Source organism: Chelmon rostratus, chromosome 5, assembly GCF_017976325.1.
Source record: "Chelmon rostratus isolate fCheRos1 chromosome 5, fCheRos1.pri, whole genome shotgun sequence".
NCBI lineage: Eukaryota > Metazoa > Chordata > Actinopteri > Chaetodontiformes > Chaetodontidae > Chelmon > Chelmon rostratus.
The window spans coordinates 15,720,417-15,727,028 of record NC_055662.1 but is presented as its reverse complement, the minus strand read 5'-3'; positions in this window follow the sequence as shown (position 1 = coordinate 15,727,028).

Here is a 6,612-nt window from a genome sequence, read left to right as displayed (position 1 = left end):
TGTCTCGATATTCTTGGAAAAGTGGCTAAGACACAGCCTACAAACACACACACTTACACACACAAGCACACTCAGCATGGCAAGATAAGAATATACTAATCTTCATTGCTTGGGCTTTGAAGGAGAGTGTAATGTACCAAGGTCACTTAACACATCTATCTCTCAGACATTCATCAGTGCTCTTAGCGTCTCTCTTTTACTGCTTTCTGATATACGGCTCTCAGTGGGCTAAAGCCCTCATACATGAGGAGGACACACACTCCGCCAGCGCAATCCCCTCATGCAGCCCTCATGTGATACTGTATCTGAGAAACACCTCAGGGTGACTCTACATGAGGTTTGGCCTCTTGAACTCATTTTCTGAATTAACTTTAGAAGCTAGAAATATTTCTAATAGTGTTAATGTGTGTGAACTGGGTATTTCCTCTTTTTGTACAGCTTATTATATTTAATATTTGATATGCTAGAGGTGGACTGTAAGAGGCAGCTAGGGTTAACATCATTACCTACTCACAGACTCATAATCATTACTGATTGGACAAATTTCTAAAATTACCTTCTTTATTACCAATTACATAGAACACTTAGCTTTCTCAATATCAATCAGCACACTGTGATAATGCATAATTAAGTCTCACAGACCAATCTGGATGAATTATCTAATATAAACCTAATGACAAAATCAAAGACTTCTTAATAAAACCCATACAGCCATATTGTTTGTTAACTGATGGAAAATGAAAAAGATAACCATGGCCCTTCTGCTAATGCTTAATATATCAGCGAACAGAGGCATAAAGCAAATTCCATTACATAGCTTCCATCACAAATGTATATTATTATACATCCCACTGCAGTAATATTGTGCTTTTATGTGTTGGACTGAATATAATTCAAAATCATTTTTATACTATTTTATTTACAACGCATGGATTTCTGCAACATTTTCTGCAGAGAGAACAGTAAAGCTCCTCTCCTGCGTTCACCCTGAGTGCGTCTGGAGCGCACATGGAGACGTGACCGTGCCCTGCGCGCCCCCGCCCTGCTTCCTCTGGGAGCTCAGGCAAAGTCACCGACCGCAAGGGGATGGCTTTCAGATTCATAAAATTCATAGAATTTTTCACAAATGGATGAACACAATTTCCTCCCAATTTCCTCATTATGCAAATATGCAAAATATCAAATCTAGACCAATTAGGGACAGCCACAGCTTCAAATTTACCGGTTTAAGCCGTAATTGCAGAAACCCTCAAATAATTACGCAGCTAATTGGGAATATTTGTGACAGATACAACAAATTCTCCTCACAAATTACATTTCATCCGAGGGACCACCGCGCCCCAGTGAAATCCTATCGAGGTCTAATTTCTCTTACATAATGAAAGGAACTGAAAACTTGTTATCACATTTGAGCACTACGCTGCTTTGTAATGTGGAATGATCAAATAAATTAAGCTGAAATTCATACATATTTCTCTAATCTCTTTCAAAGGCACTTTATTTGTATAGGAAATAACTCCGGGTCGTTCCAATATGAGCCATAATAGGCAGTTAGAGCGCTGGGGAGCCCAGGAGAGGCAGAGTGCATACAGGACGTTGGCATTTCCAGACGCATGAGGGAAAATCCACCAGTCACCTTCAAAACTTCAGCAGCTTCACCGGTTGGAAGGTTTGCCGGAGCTGTCTGCGCCCACTGCGCTCCGGTTTGTCTTCTGTCTCTTCGGGATGCATCACCTCCTCACAGGTGACCCTCTCCAAGGTCAGCAGGCCATCTGTGGACGACACACACACACACACACACACACACACACACACACACACGCACACGTCAATACACGCGCACATACACGCTCCATAAACGCCTGGCGCTGAAATGGATCTGCTCTATGTAAACAGGCAGTGCGCCGGCGGAGCGTAACTGCGCCTATTTGTCAGAAAGCCTCATAAATACGATCGCTCCTGATATCTCCATTTCTCCGTCCCGCCGGACAGGTTATAAATGGGGAGCACAGATACAGAAAGGAAACGCTCCAGAGTTTGTTTTTTCAGTTTTATTTAGGCATAATATTTAAAAAAAAAAAAGAAATTAGCGGTAAATTGGCTACTTGGCAACTTTAAAATAAGAATAACTGATTTCTGATAGCGTAGGTTTGGAATATCTTATTTATAATAATAACTGAATAATACCAACCTTTAAAATTGTCTACCAAAGTCCTGGTTTAATTAAGAAAATGTCTAGTGACAGATTAAATTCACAGTACGTGGTTTTACCTCTTGCTCCAGATTTTTTTTCAACACATTTTCACATTTTACAACGTCTAATTTCAAATTTCCCAGCAGCCCCTTCATTAAGCAAATGATTGCAGTTCAATAAGACGACTAAAGAGTTTCCAAACACAGTATCATTCATAACAACAACGGCAACCAGGGCCCATCAGTCATACCTCCTAAATTTACAGGATCCAGTTTGTGCAGGTGTAATCACTTTGTCAGCCAATGATTCCAGGTGCCTCCTAACCTTTAAAAAGTGCCATGATTTCCTTCCAGTTTGTGCTATCAATCATTTTGTTAGAGAAGTTGTCACTTTTGTGAACTGATGGATATCTCATTTTGTTGGTGGAGGAATTCCCTCCTCGGTTATGTGATGGTAAAAAACACCTATTTATTTGAAATAAAGGCTGCGCTTACACAGTTATTTGCACACAAAGGGAACAAGATTGTGCACGCGTGCGTGGCTGAGTGTGCGCGTTGTTCTTACACTGTGTATACAAATGCATGCAGGGGTGATTGATGAAAGGACAAAGTGTTGGCACCGGGGACAGGAAGTGGACCCGGCCGGAGAAGACTGAGGTGTGCTCTGTTTCTGTCACATGGAGACCCAATTCATCCCTCCATCCCTCCATCTCTCCATCCCTCCCCTCCCCGCACATTCCCACAGCACCGCAGTCTATTTCAGTCTGTTTGTATGAGTAATCAGTTGACCTCTCTCTCTCTCTCTCTCTCTCTCTCTCTCTCTCTCTCTCTCTCTCTCTCTCTCTCTCTCTCTCTCTCTCTCTCACCTCAGTCAGACCCGTTTATGCTGTGATTTTCTGGACACGACCGTCACTGACACCGGATAGATGAGGCTAATCTCAGCCGCAGGCAGACTGTCAGGCAGCTTTGCTGAGGCTCTGGGTGTAAAATGGCGCTCAGCAGCCCTGCGCTGTTTTTCTTCTCCTCCGCCTCTCCCTCCGTCTCTCTGTCTGTCAGTCATGCACCGAGTGACCAGAAAAATAGAAAAACCTGCGCGATGGCATGCGTTTGAGCAAATCGGGACCAACTCATTCAGAATATTCAGTTGTTGTTGAGTGTGCTGTTAGTGTTTGTTTTAGTTTTTTATTCGGACATGGTCGGCCTGCATTTTAAAAATATTTTTGTGGAACTTCTAGTGTTTTAGAAACGTTTATGGAGGAGCAAAAACATCACAAATTTACCTAATATAATCCAGTATAGCGCAATTTACCAGCAAACGTTACGCAGCTGGTGTAAATTACAGTACAGGGGTCTGTATTTTGTGTGTGCAAATGTGTGCACGCAACAACTAGGATATAACTCGTGTGTGTGTGTGTGTGTGTGTGTGTGTGTGTAGGAGGAAAGAGAAGCTGTGCCATGTGACGTGCAGGCCTATGTGTGCGTGCATGCATGTGTACGTGTGCGTGAGCTGTGTCTCTATGTGTGTGTGTATGTGCGCGCGCGCGTCATCTCTAATGCCCTGTTAATTGCCTGACAGTGTTCCCACACACACCTCTACTAATGTTCCGCTTGCTATTCACTCTGCGGCCTGCCTTCCTCCTGCCTCCCCCTCCTCCCTCTCCCTTCGGTACGGATTGTTCCGTTACAATAGCAGCCTCGTTCGCTAATTAGCTTACCTCACCAGAATTGTGATCAGGTTCTCGTAAGATATATGGCCGCTATAGCTGCGGGAAGCCAGATTTGAAAGAGACGCGGAGACATTTTCACCAGTGGTCCACAGCGGCAGGTGTAGGGCCCGGGTTTCGGCTACCTGCAACTTCAGCACCGTGGACAGCGCCCGAGGGCTCAGCTCAGGTGACTCCCCCGCACCTTCTCTTCGTCTAAAAAAACAAAACAAAACAAAAAAAACCAAAGTCTTCTAGTTTTCTTTAATCGCGACAATTAGACCCAATATTTTCCCCCGGACCCTGACAGACGTTGCTTGTAAGTCTCTTTTCTCTCCGAGCGTGCCGCCACTCTCATTACACACGCTGATTAAAGCATAGATTAGCCAGCAGTGGCCCTGCGCGCTCCTCACCAGCAGCTCGCTCAATATCAATTAGAGGCTGCGCCAAAAGCAGCATGTCCACCGGTGGCCCTCCGTCTCCTGCTTCCAGCCTCCTCACAGCGCTGGCAATCCGCCGCTTAAAAAAGCATACTGTTCTGATAATAAAAAAAAAGAAAGAAATATAGAGCAGAGTAGAGGCTGGGGATCGGGGGTTACAATCATCAGCCGTGAGGGAGAAATGAGAAAGGACAGTTAAGGCAATGTTCATCAGCTGGTGCCTCAGCTACTCCAAATAACATGTAGGCCAGTTTTTAACGTATGCAGCCATAGATGTGGGTGATACATCTACCCGCACCTCAGAGGTTCAAATCAAGAGGGGAAATAAAAGGGAGCAGTCACTTAGGCATATTAGTCGAGGCGGTGTCGCCTACCTCTGCGGAGTTCATTTTGGAAATAATGAATAGTATGTGGAAGCCAGCATCAGCAGGTCGTTGGAGAGAACTGGAGAGAATTAATTCACATCGTTCCTCTCCTCTGACGTGCTCAGAGGGAATCAGGCTAATAGCGGCTGATTTCATTTATTGACCAGTGAAGATATTTTCGTCCTGCCTTATTGATTGGATATCTTGAACACCAGTCTATCTGTATTTTGGAGTGAAAATGAGTTGTGTTTGGATACAGGCGCACTCAGTTCAATTAGGCTTTAATGACATTTGCGTATTTGTATTTTCTTTATGACTGTTGCATTGGAAACACTTCCATACTTGTCCGTAAGACAGTAAGCTGTTGAATTAATGTTCTAATTTAATGTCATTGCCTTTGCAATAATTTATCAACTACTAGACCAATAATGGTCTAATCTCATTTTGATTGATGAATAACGTATTAACATTCAAATCTGTAGCATTTCATTCCTATAACAGCATTTATGACTGGATACGTACAAACTGTTGAGGGTCACTGTGTGAAATTTCCAAATATAATTGACTGTCATGCAACAGCAGAAGCCTTGATTGACTTTTTGTAGAGAAATCCTCTGCCGTCCCCAACCTATTTATCCACAATAACCATGTGGTAAATACAGTGTTGCCCCCCCCCTCCTGCCTGCACAACCTTCGGTTGTCCACTAACAGACAGCCTGTCCAATTAAAAGTGGCCATCGATTATAGATAGCTGCCTGCTGGCATATGAGGGAGACAATGTTGGATGCTATGCCACTGCCAATACAGGCCACAGTTAGCCATGAACTAACCAGAGCTGACACCAGCATATTAGATCTGGACTGGGTTAATTCACCTGCAGTTGGCCCCTGTGTTAGCTCTATAGCGCGGTGGTTTACCTGCCCAGTCTAAATGCTGATCATTAAGTTGCTTCCAGCAGCCATGATTGGTGCAGAGGGGCTCATATCATTGATTAAAAAGGAAGGCTGATAATGCAGTTATTTCAACTCCTTCCTTTTCTCCCATGCGGTCAGGCCGGAGAGGGCGAGTGCAAGGCACGTTTAAGATCCAATCGTGCTACCGCTTGGTTTGTATTTAATGGCATTTTGTCATTTTAATTTAAAGAAGCCGAGCAATCGTGACACACACCTGTCTGACAACATCACAAATAAAGAAATAGAGGATCCCTTTAAGCTGATAGCCTGAGCATAAAATGACAGCACTAATTTGTATGTCTGTGAGGCTCATAGTTACCCCTTGTTATTGTGTGTGAAAGCCTCTGAACCTAATTCCAATTTTTCCCCTCTCCTATTTTCCAGCAAGCTGCTTTTCCATTAACTTTGGGAAAACACGGTGGCAGGTCCATTTAAAAAGCCTGTGCTCCACCCTTCCCATAAGCGCCTCAGCTCAGGAAAATAAGAAATTAAGAGCAGGGCCCATTTCATCATCAGCCCCTGTCTCTCTCTCTCCCCGCAAACACAGAGGCGGCATCCTCCAATGGAGCTCCCGGAGGGCGGGACAGGGGAGCTTTACCTTAGCATATGTTAACTATTACAAGATGTCTTGATGGAACACAACGAAATGACTGGTAATTGACATAAAATATGACAAAGTGTTTGAGTCTTTCTGAGGAAAGCGTCGCGTATTACGGCGTATCAGCTCCGTAATGTGACTGATTAATGAAAGATCGGCCTCGCACTCACTCAGCTGATTCTGTGAAAAATGAGTTTTGTGTTGTCATTCCGACAAGCCGGCAACCACGGCCGGAAAAGACTATTAGCCGGAATCATTATCAATAGCCATATTTTCAAACTCTATTATGGCAATCAGGCTAGAATTTATTCAATAGATTTAGTTCATTTGGTTGTAATTGATAAATAATCAAAATTTATC